At 48.4% G+C, this 12768-nt stretch overlaps 1 protein-coding gene across 2 annotated transcripts in view; it reads right to left on the minus strand.

The window, feature by feature from the left end:
* The window catches only part of LOC144170270 (multiple C2 and transmembrane domain-containing protein 1-like), a 251515-nt gene that overhangs the window by 40310 nt on the left and 198437 nt on the right, over positions 1–12768 (minus strand). The gene's annotated exons all lie outside the window — the stretch shown is intronic.

Raw genomic sequence — 12768 nt, forward strand, 5'->3', positions numbered from 1 at the left:
CGTGTTTTCCTCCATTTTGTTTCCTAGCATTTCAAAAATGGATATCCTCATTTGAAAAACAGCCCAGACCAATTACTCTGCAATGGGCATAAATATGGTGATGTGATTATGATAGCGCCTTACTACTATAGACTACTGGGTTTCCTTTTCGGGTTGCTATTAACACACGCACACTCCACTCTCGCTGACTCACACAAGCACTCACCCAGACACTCACTTAACCATTCGCTCGCTCGCTCACTCACTCACCCACACACTCACTTGCTCCCGCACTCGCCCCCACTCACTTGCTCACTGACTCACCTTCACTCACTCACTCACTTGCACACTTACGTACTCGATCACTCACTTTCACTAGCTCACTCACCTTCGCTCACTCACTGGCTCGCTCACTCGCTCATTTTTTCACTCACTCACTCACCAACTTTATGGGCTTGTAATAAATGCCGGATGATAAATGACGTGCGCCGAATCTTTAACGTGCGCGGGCGTTTTTGCTTTTCGCCGCCATCAGAAAAGCGGCCGCCACGGCCGGGAATCGAACCCGCGACCTCGTGCTCAGCAGCGCAACGCCTTAGCCACTGAGCCACCGCGACGGGTTTGGCGTCACCTGAACGTGAGGGGAAGTCACGACATCGATAGCATAAAAATAGGTAATAAAATTACAACCGATAAGCAGATGATTGCCACAGAATTTAATTGTTTCTTCCAATTCGTTTATTCTTATTCAGTTCATTGTCATAACGTCGGAGAGATACGTAATCCCAACGAAGTGAACTCTGAGTTTAGCAGTTACGAAGGAGTGGTTTCAATGTTACTTAATCTTAAACTGAAATGTTCTGCAGGTCCTTATATGATTGCAAATATCTTTCTCTAACGCTACGCCGAATCAATGGCTAAATTCCTCGGGGAAGCTCGCTCACGATATATTGGACACATCAAGATGACACAGACTCCGTCGGAAGTCCCTCCTCGCTAATTATTGCGTGCCGATTTATGCAGCTGCGGTCCCATTGCGGTCCAACAAAGTTCACTCGCCTAGACAGTTTCTTTCCGTAAGCATAATTCAGCCAGTCGAGTTCTGGCATCGGTTTCAAACAAAAACATCGCCAGGCACACGTGCAGCTCCGGCTAGCAACAGATGCTCAGCTATGCTGTTTTCCACTGAACGCGTGTCGCAACGAAATGCCGCGGCAGCAGCTGCGACCGCGTTTTATCTTAGTTTGGTAGCTGCCGACGTGCTGCCGGGACTGGAAGGTGGCGACGCAGGTGTCGGCCAAAGCACCTCCCGAGTTGCCTTCACATTGCGCAGCTGAACGAAACGACTTACCTTGCACAAGATTCCAAAAAGCCGTAAAACTAGATTGAAATTTATTCCTAATCCGGACCCGCGTTAATTTACGGGCCGGTTGAAACTTGAAACACACCGTGGGTGCGGTATGGCCTATACGCAAGCCCTTCCCAGCCCTTGTGGGCTGTTTAAGTTAAACAAACCTGATGTGAAGGCCATTCCCATGACTATACCGCCTCTTACGCTCCGAAACATAAAGGGACCAAGCTCAGCTTTCGGCGCTGACAGTGGGTGTGCACTGTGTGCTGTCCTGGTCCCGGTACACGGCAACGAGCAGATACCAACTGACGTCGCGGCGCTGTGTGCTGAAACACAGGCTTTGCTATAGCGGAGCAAAGGCGCTGTGCGGTGTACTGATATTGTTGATAGTCACCGGGATGTGCACTACGTGAACAAGACCGTTATACGACAAGGCAAAGTTTTAATGAGATACATTACGAGCAAATTCAATGAGGCTTTTCTGCAACACGTACGGCATAGTTAGATAAATGCCCGGGAATCATGTAATGAAACCCACGTGCACGGGATACCATAGGTAACATCTGCACGAATATCAATTATCTGCATACCTAACACAGGAGAGAGAGAGAGAGAGAGAGAGAGAGAGAGAGAGAGAGAGAGAGAGAGAGAGAGAGAGAGAGAGAGAGAGAGAGAGAGAGAGAGAGAGAGAGAGAGAGAGAGAGAGAGAGAGAGAGAGAGAGAGAGAGAGAGAGAGAGAGAGAGAGAGAGAGAGAGAGCTTTTATCACCAGCCTATACGCCCACTGCAAGGCAAATGCCTCTCCCATTAATCTCCAATTGTCCCGATTATGTGCTAACTGCGACCAATTTATCCCCGCAAACTTCTTGATCTCATCTGCCCATCTAACTTTCTGCCGCCCACTGCAGCGCTTGCCTTCTCTAGGGATCTACTCTGTCACCCTTAACTACCAACGGTTATCTTGCCTACGCATTACATGCCCTGCCCACACCAATTTCTTGTTCTTAATTTCTACTAATATGTCCTTAACACGCGTTTTTTCCCTGATCCACTCCGCTCTCTTCTTGCCCCTTAACGTTACACCTATCATCTACCGTTCCATTGCTCGCTGAGTCATCCTCAATTTAAGTTGAACCCTCTTAGTGATCCTCCAAGTTTCTTCCCCGTAGGTAGTTTCTGCCCCGAGAGAGCTCTATTGAAGACTGAACATGTTAGCCCATATGGGGCGGGCTTGCTACTTCATATGTGGGCGAACAAAGTCAGATGGCATAACGAGAAAAAGGGGAAAAGGCTAAAAATATTATGTCACCGTATATACGCCGCTATACAGCGATCGTGAAACAAATTAAAACATCACTACACAGAAGATGACGTAATCTGAAAGACAGATTCGTACCAAGTTGTACACATATTTGAAGATACTAAAGAACAAAATATATGCCGAGAGGATTCACGTGACCTCAGTCCGTGAGGAAAGTCAACGAAGCTTTTGCCCCTAGCGCCGCCTTGTCATGACTGCGCGCCACGGTCCAAGGAAGTGTCAAAGTTCCAGCCCGCCTCCGCGTCGAACTCGCTCAAGTGCTTTAAACGCTGTTGCACGTTCACCAGCAGCACAGTAGCAGAATACGCGTCTAATGTCTTCACTTACACAGCACACTGCGCACGGAGACAATTCCACGCAGCAGAACTTAAACAACAAGATGCGGATGTATATATATAATACAGCGTTCAGTCTCAGCCGACTGCAGCACGCCGGCCTCACGCGCTCGGAACAAGGAAGCCGCAAATTGCACTTGCAAGGGGCCGTTCACATGAAGAGGCGTGTATGCGTTCTCAGAGGATGCTGCCAAGCTGACGGCTGGCGATTCCATCCAAGCTCAAATACAGCTACCTTTCCGACCTCGTTTGAGAACGGGATGCCAACAGTGTGGCGTAGGTCGTGGGCTTCTGAAGCACACAGCCGGGTTATGCTGGGTCACGTGTTCATGACCACGCGCATAGAGTGGCAAACGTAACGCCTCCGTGAGCCAAACTCAGCCACATTAGTGGTAAGCGTTAGGGACGGCAAGACATGAACTGACGCATGACCGATGTCGTGGCAAGAAATGACACTGTTTGTCACGCGATGAGCAACATCACAGCTTAACACCACGACAAAATAACAGAGAGTAGCGACTGTAAAACGAAGAGGACAACGACGCTTGCAGGGTGCAAAGCTACAACGCCGGACCAAACGAAGAAGTCATCGATGCCGCAACGCTACGTCAGAAGCTACAGAAGCAATAAAAGAACGCCTCGCAAATCAGAAAGAGCCGCATAAGAGGAAGCGACTAGAGAAGGCCACCATCTTGAACCATAGGAACTAAAACACACCGTTGGCTTTTAACTCCAAGCTTTAGAGCACTCTTCACAAGGGATTTCACGCAGTGCGTGCGCGTGCGTGTGTGCGTGTGCGTGTGTGTGTGAGAAGTTAATTTAAAGAAATAATTCCAAATCAAGTAACTCAGATCAGTAAAAACAAATCAGGTCAAAGCTACGTTAAATTATCAGTTCTGATAAAACCAACTCACAATAGGTCTCGTACTCTAGCAGCCTTAAGTTAATTTCGGGAGATAGTTATAGTTTTCAGTCGTATTTTTTCTACGGCATTACTGCTACTAACTGGAACGGTATGTAAACATTTTTACGTAGTGATTGCAACTCCAGTTGAATTTGAACATACAACGAAGTGGGTTGCACTCAGCTTGAAATAACGATACCCGCCACGGTATCGTGACTCAGTGGCTACGGCGTTGCGCTGTTGAGCTCCGAGGACGCGGGTTCAATCCCGGCTGCGGAGGCCGTTTTTCGCACGGACAGAAAAACAAAAACGGCCAGGTGTCGAAATTTCCGGTCACGTTAAACATCACCAGGTGGTCTAAATTAAGCCGCCAGCCCTCGATCCACTCAGGCTCGCCTCACAGATAAGCTGCATAGCTTCGGCGCGCAAACTCCCGAAATTTGAATTCAAAGTTAGCGGTAAAATCACAGCACGCTTTTATCTGAGTCGCTGAGGCTCAGATCCTTGACAACTCAGTTCCTTGACTCAGATCCTTGACAACTGCAACGTGCCTGACCACAGATTTCTCGATGCAGCGACATACACAAGTGAGTGGGTGCACTTTCCTGGAGGTAAAAGAACGAACCCCGGACAAAAAAGCAAGGACGGAGGTAACCGACTGTCCAAGACATTTCGAGCACCTCGGTGGAAGCATGCAAAACTCAGTAAGTGCAGCTGACTCTGCAATTATGCAATACACGATCGGGCATGTGTGGTGGAAAAGAAATGCGAGGATCACGCTATTTGGTCGAGCTTTGATCAGACCTCTTTGATTTATATATATATATATATATATATATATATATATATATATATATATATATATATATATATATATATATATATATATATATATATATATATATATATATATATATATTTTGGACAATCGAATAGGACAGTGCGCGGGTGGGCCAACAAAAAATAGAAATGCGGACGCCTATGCACCACCAGCTATAGGAACAACGCAAAGGCGGTTCCCGCATGTGCGAGACGAGAGCGGAGCGTGCTAGCGATGAAGGATGGGCAATCGCGTGGCCCAGGCGTTCTCCAGTTGGCAGCGCCAGTGGTTGGCCTGATTTATGCGCCGCGCTGTCAAGACGTTTTTCTCAACGCGCACCTGCGGGACGTACGCCGCCCGCTGGGCCAGACCGCCATCGAATGCTCGCAGCGGCCGCAACTTGCGCTCGAAAAGTGAAAACTCCGTTCCGTCTACGAGGAGAGAGATGGAGAGAGCGAAAGAGGGCCGTCGAGGTCAGCTGCGCTAGCAGCTTGACCTGGTACTCTAGGGGCGGATGACAGTGATGCGAGAAGTTCACTCAGTAACATAACGCATACAGGTCGTGTGACAGCGGGTAGGTAAAACGATCATATGACTGTATGTACGACATACCTCGCACGAGGCAGCTTTCCATACAGCGCTGTGACGGAACAAGGTTTAAACACAAACAGGGGAGTTTTTGTCAGTCTCGACGTAATTTTGACGCACCGGTGTTTTTTAGAGCGAAAGCTCTATTACTCCAGGAACAAACCCTAAAAATGGCTCGCCGCGTCAATCTGACCTTCAAGCTCAGCTAAGGTGCGGTTGCACAGGTTACAAGGGGTAGCGGAAAAGAGTCAGAGCACGTGCCGTGGGAAAAGTATACCAGAAGGAGCTGGCTACATCAGAGTAAACTGCACGTTCGCGTCTATACCCGTGGCTGCACCGAGCAGCGTCTGTGTTTTCTCCTGCGGTTCACTGCGCGCTCTGTGACCGAAAACAAAGCTATCGCTCAACAAACTTGCTTTAGCCGCTTTCATCCTCGGTAAAATTTTAATGGTAAGCCGCAGAGAGCGTGACCATGGCACAAACTTCCGTTCGCCGCGCTGCCCCGCTGGCCATCTTCTTTACGAGTGCGCCGCAGGCGTGGTTCACAGAACGTGCACACAGGTTAGCGGTAACGAACGAGCACGGCTATGGAACACTGACGGTCCCTAATGATTCCTCGCTATGCGAAGCTTCGATTGCCCAAGTGCTAAGGACGCAACACTACCAACAGTATCATCTATACAATCAATAGCTGCATCAGAACCCACGTCTCCATAATAGAAATAAAACAACTATCGATTGTGTATTACCCACAGACTCGTCTTTGTTTTAACACGAAAGTGTTTTATTCCCGGAGACACCAACATTTCGGTGACGTCATATCCGTCACGGAAGTGACGCCAGTACAACGAAGCAAGCGGCCTGTAAAGGGTGCACCCCTGCACACAGGGTCTTCTTGCGGGGAAGCAACCTTTAGTGCGCAAGAGCACGTTATACTTAGGGTTGTTCGTTTTCGGGTTTTATATTTTAACACGAAAGTGCTTTATGCCGGTATAGGCCAAGATTTCACTGACGTCACATCCATCACGGAAATAACGCCAGTACACCTTTGCCGAAGCGACCCGCCAGCATGTCGTCGCTCGCCAAGACCGCCCACTAGACAGCCGCCGACTCGCAAATTATGCTCAGATCCAGATATAGCTGCACATTTCACTCTCGTGTTTTACCGATTCCTACGACAGAGGAATCCACCACAGTTTTTTTTTGTTTTCTTTCATGTTCTTGAGTCTGCCTCGCCGTAGTGCCTTCGATACACCGATCTCTCTGTCAAATGTACTACATTTGACGAATAACAATACAAGGTATACGATTTTACCAAAATTAGGTGTGTGTTGTGAAATCACACTGCCTTTGAGTAAAGTCACGCGCAGATCCCGCCTCACTTAGTGAAATCGAGCGCGCTGCTTTATACGTTTAACCCTGCTTTATTGCTTAACCGATACCGCGTCATGTGCACCAACCCCATAATATCGAGCCTACATCCAATGTAGCCTGCGTAGGCTAAAAGAAAAATAAAAAAAGCCCCAGTGGAAATGAATGGAACGAGGCGTCAATTCCATATTCAAGTTGTCCCAAGAAAACGCCTGAGCGTCCGCTGTATCTTCTTTTGCGATCGATGGTTGGACACGGCCGTCAAGAGTTTTTCTGTGTGAGGCATAGAATGGCTACCCATGGCGCGTTTCTTGAATCGATTTTTCTTGAAGCCGAATTCATCTTTAGGGCCGTTCTGTACAGCGAGGAGGACACCCCTCGAACAACAACAAACGAGCTTGTGTACGAAAGTTACGTATAGGCCCACCATGAAGTGCTACAACTGCGTCGGCGGAGCGCCTCACCAATGAGAGTATTTTCGGTGCAAATGGAATGATGCGCACCATTTGAAACAAGACGAATTAATTCACTGCAAGTGGTTTTATTAATCAGCCAATACACGTTTCGTATCCACTGAACTTAAGCCTCGTCGTCATCAGTTCTGTATCTCTTAGCACCACCAGAGGGCGACTGTAGAGTATTTTTGGGAGGCAAAATCGGGCAATCAAGTAAAACATAACGGTTATCTCCTCTTTTCCGCGACTCACTCAGCCGAACACCAGCGGTCAATTTCGGAAACAAGCGTTCTGTCTATAGCGTGTCGCGCCCGACGAAACACTGCTGCACTGCTTCCAATACCCCACATTCGGCCTGGTTTCGTTGCTGTACACGCTCGTGTTCGCGCAGCGCATCGCCACCGGGGCCCCGGTAGAACGCTGCCGGCGTGCATCAACCTCACGCACACCTGCGGCCCAATTAGCGGCCGTGCTGTCTGAAACATCCCCCTCGCGTTTATCTCTTTCCCGTCCCCTGCCATGCTTGCGGGTGTTCCGCACGCCAGGGGATCGCAGCAAAAACAAGCCCCCACACTCGGATATATGCGTATTAATGAGTCACGCGGCGTGCCGAGCGCTGTACACCAAGCGGAGTTCGCCCGGAAAGGGAAGACCGATTAGAAGCACGCAGCCAGATGAGGCCCTTTAGCATTGCGTCCGTACTCGGCGCCCCTTTCATAAAAGACGATAAAAGGTCCGTTTCGTACACGCACCGCGGGACAGCTTGCGGGCATACAGCCTTTTACTGATAAAACGCCTGACGGCTCCCTTTTGCCCAGTTCTTTCGGATTTTGCGTAGCGTTCAAGGCTTGCTTTCAACAGCTGGAAAGCGAAAGCATATAAAGACGTCATCGTCTTTTGGTCTGGCGTCGAACGCGAGAGAACCAAGTACGACGCATGTTGTGGATCTTTGCTTCATTCACTACCCCCAGGCCATCGACTTGACTGCGAAGTCCTGTGCGCTACCATTAACTCTTATTTATTTACTGAATGCTACAAATCCGCGTGCAACATCTGCGTACAACCATCGGTGCCCATGGCAACACAAACGCATATCACCTTCGGAAACAGCGCGAAAAAATTCGGACGGAGAGAGGGCAAACAGACACGAGCGCTCGTGTGTTTGCCCTCTCTCTGTACGAGTTTTTTCGCGCTGTTTCCGAAGGTGTCGAAGTCGAGCTTTATAACGCATATATGAGTCATAACTATAGCTTGGATGCCCCACATTTGTAGAGCCAGCCACGTGCGCTTGCAGCGGTTGTTGCTTAAAAAAAAAACAGATGAAATCGAGAAAAAGAAAAATTGCTTGCGCACTCTCGCACTTCCGTATTGACGGTAAACGCCACCGCAGCCGTGGACTTGCTGGGTTGTGTATACTGCCGATGAGGAGTGAATTTCGCGCACGGAACCCCTGGACTACCACAGCTCACTCACGGTAGCTGACTAAGGTGGACCAAGTGAAAGCGTTGTGGCCTTCAACTTGGAAATTTAACGTTGGTTAGAGACATGTAATTGACGCCCACAGGAGTACTTTGAGATGAATGGGGAAAGTGCGGTGCCGCCGAATGTCGATTGACTGTAGGGTTTAACGCGCCGACGCAACGCAGGCGATGAGGGCGCGCCGTAGTGGCGGGCTCCGGATTAATTTTGACCGCCTGGGGGTCTTTAACGTGCGCGGAAATCTCGTACACACGGGCGTTTTCGCTTTTCGCCTCCCTCAGAAAAGCGGCCACCGCGGCCGGGTCCGATGAAAGCCCTCCTTACTTCGCGACGCGAATGCGGGTATGTGCGAAGTCGTAGTAACGCGGCGAATAAATTAAGACGCAATGGGAAATGGGAAAAGAACGAAGACGATGATAATGAGAAAAAACCCGTTCGGCAACTGGGAACTAAGGATTTCGCATTCAAGACATAATCACGAGTGCTTAGGTGTCCTCGTAACAAAACATTAAAACCCGTTTCGTAAGATGGTTAAAACACGAAGTTTTCTCCTAAGCAAACTGAGTCAAAGTCAAAGTTCAAAATCCAAACGGCTTCGACTGTGGTGTCGGAATGGCACAATCGGACGGACGTCGGCTTTACAACGCGAGGGGCCCAGATTCGAGTCCGACCACAGGAAGCACTTTTTTCCTGAGGCGCTTGATGTGCCTTCGCTTGTCAAAATCATAGTTTGGTGAAACCAACTGTGTAAGGCAGGCTTTCCTGCAGTACGTTGTGGAGCGACATGGAATGCTATCAGTGAGGCATAGAAAGCTTCGCTTTAAAAAGAAAGCACGTCCGGCCTGGCAGCACCGAGGACGCGTGCTTATTCGCTGCTCTCTGAGAGACCATGCGGGTAAAAAAATAAGAACAGTGCACTAGCCCGTTCCCGGAAAGATATCGGTAGGTAGGATGACGAGAGAAAAATACAGATGAAAGAACACAGGTAGAGACGGAGCTATGATAAATAAAGGTTTTGAAGCAACTCCAAGGAGGGCATATTCATATCCGCCCCGGCGGGGTGCCGCAGAAACCGGAACACCTCATTGTGCGGGCGTCGGAGGAGAACGTTGACAGGACCGTACGCCATGCATTCGTCTCTATTAGGCCGCCCGCAATTGTATAGCGGGACTTCAATTGTTCTCAGTAATGAATCACGGGTGTTCCTTTGCACGCGAGTTCTTTATTCGCTGAAGGGCGTTCGCCGCATTCCGAGCACAGAGTGCGGATGGTAAATCATACCGGAGGACGGACACAGCCGTCAAAACACGGCCGCAACGACCCGGCCAAGAGAGGTCTTTTTTTATGCTTCTTTTTTTTTTTTTTTGAAAGAAAAATTGAAATATCGCGATCACAGTGCGGCATAGCGCTTTGCGCTGAACGAAACCAGGAAAATCGTAGTTTATTCTTTTTTTTCTTTTTTTTTTTTTTGCTGGCGTACATCGTGGGAGCGTCATACCAAAATCAATTCTCGCTTAAGGGTGTGGAGTTTGAACGAACGCCACACAGGCACCGGTGGTCCTATATAGACGGCCCCATACAACGTTCGGGAAATACTACATCTTGAAACACTGTCAATTCTCGAATCTGTCTGCTCACTCCCTCATATTGTCTCTGACTTTTCGCTATCCAACAGTACACTGTTTCTTATTTGAATGACACAGCTCAGGAAAAATGCGTATGTGTGGTCGACTCAGAACGGTTTCGTTTCAACGGTACAGTGTTTGTCATCTCAATGAGACAGCTCAGGGAAAACGTATGTACGGTCGGTTCAGAACATTTTTGCTAACACCAGGAATCAGCAACAACTTCGCCAGCAACCACGTCACGGCTTCGAATCAATAATGAAGCTGACGAAACGTAGTTTTTCGTAATACACTGGCGGAAGAGCTGGTCCCGCTTAATAGAACTGTCCTTCCGATGGTCACGAAATCAGAAACGTGATTACGTCCTTAAATTAACCACGCTAAGTTATGCCAGATCAGGGACACACGCGAAGAAATATCAGAGGGGAGAAAACCAATTCAACCAAATACCTTCTCTAAGGGGTAGGAAACATAATCACCCCTTCCCCCCCATCCACCCCCAGAAAAGAAAAGAAAAAAAATTAGGCCAGAAGTACGTGCGGGAGATTGTCTTATGATTTAGTAACGTATTCGGCTGGCCTAGTTAGCATTCCATTATGTACGGTTCAGCGCAAAAAAAAAAAAAAAAAAAGACGGACTAGAAAAGTCACAACCTAACACAAGACACAACACGTGAGATTCTAATGTATGGCTTTTGTTTTTTCGCATCTGCTTTTATTTCGCGTCTCTTCAATGCCCTTTCTAATCCGGTTTTTATTTCTTTTCAAGAAAACCAATGAGACCAGAATTTTAAATAAAAGCGCGCTTCAATTTCCGTTTATGCCCCTTTGTTTTTCCATAAATCTGGCCAAGGATGCCTGCGCACAAACCAATGTTGATATGCATAAACCATGCATGCATTTGTGGTAGTATTTCCAGGCTCGCTATTACTGAAAACACATGCCGCATGGATGGCGCTGGTGGTTTTTCGGCCCACGGAAAGCAACACGGCAAGAACACGAAAAGCGCAGATGAAAAACTCCCACCTCTCCTCGCGGGAACCCCTGTGTAGATGCGACGCATAGGGGGTTCACGTTGCAGCGTTGGATAGCGGAGGAACGGCGCTGGAACGATGGAGCGGAGCGGCGCAGGCACCGCGTTTTATAGCGCGCATAACGTTGAGGGGACGCGCCGGCGCCAGTGCGTCTGCCGCGGCTATGACGAACACAATCCACTTTAATCCAATCCAATCCAAATCCAAGCCAACCCAAGCCAAGCCAATCCATTCGAATCCAATCCAATGCCCCTCTCGAGAGAGGGGCATCGGAGAGGAGAGGGGGTGAGCGGCGGAGAGCGCAGCTCGCGCGGCGAGGAGAATGGGGGAGGGGCTAACGACAACAACGCCGACGACGCTGCATTAACAACGCGAGTGAATGAGATGCAGTCGCATCTAAAATTTGGTCGGAACCCGCCAAGGCCACCAAATTACTAGCCAACTAATGCTACGCATTGAAAATCACGTTATGCCTGCGAAGACAAATGACGAAATTATCTCAAGCAGACAGCAAGAACCTCGCGACGTCGTTATTGAATTGGTAACGCCACTTGTGGATGGTCATTCTTCTTTATATGAAAACAAATTTTCGCAGATAGTCACAACGCTTATTACAGCCCTGAAGGTTGATTGATTGTGGGGAGCCCTCCACTACGGCGCGCCTCGATGCTCACAGGCGACGTGGCGCGCAGTAGTGGAGGGCTCCGGATTAATTTTGGCCACCAGGGGATGTTTAACGTGAGCCGAAATCTCGAACACACGGGCGTTTTTGCTTTTCACCTCCACCAGAAAAGCAGCCACCGCGGCCGGGAATCGAACCCGCGTACCTGGGAGCACTGAAGGTGAGAAGAGTTCATGAGTTAAACTAATTTGAATTTTAAAAGCAATGCCGGTTGAATGTGTTAGGCCCACGGTGTAAGAGCAGTATTTTCTTACACTGTAGTTAGGCCAAAGTATCGCTGGCGGCGAATCCGCTGACGCTAGCCGCGCGAGTAGATAAATGTCATTTTTCCTGTTACAATAATGTTACATTAGTCGAGTATGGCAACACTGAAAGAAGGCTGCTCTTATCCGCGTTTTGCGCTCTTTCCCTTCTAAATATTAAACGCGTATCGACTTTCTCAACGAACAGTGTTCTTACTAATTCAGGACATGTTGCGCTTTTAAATAATAAACCGTCGTCGATAGAGACTGCAGTAAAGGAGGGAATTAAAAATGTATTCTGTTTTCTTTTTCATTCGCGGAAACAGTGCAGTTGTATACGCAAACGGTTCCGAAATAATATTGAAAATTCGTTGGCCATTCAATAGAACGACTATGGAGGTACGTTTTTGTGCCAAAGTCGGGGCCGCGTATACTTATCGTACAGTAGATGCGAGTTCCGACGATTCCAAGTCACTCGCCTTTATAATAACAAAAAAAAAAGCAAATGATTGGCGAACTATCTAGCTCCTGGCGCTGGTGTTTGCTTTGGGAAGTACGAAAGCTATGATTTCAGGTGCACGAGT

This window comes from Haemaphysalis longicornis, unplaced genomic scaffold, assembly GCF_048455015.1.
Source record: "Haemaphysalis longicornis isolate Haplotype H1 unplaced genomic scaffold, Haemaphysalis longicornis Haplotype H1 scaffold_2, whole genome shotgun sequence".
Classification (NCBI taxonomy): domain Eukaryota; kingdom Metazoa; phylum Arthropoda; class Arachnida; order Ixodida; family Ixodidae; genus Haemaphysalis; species Haemaphysalis longicornis.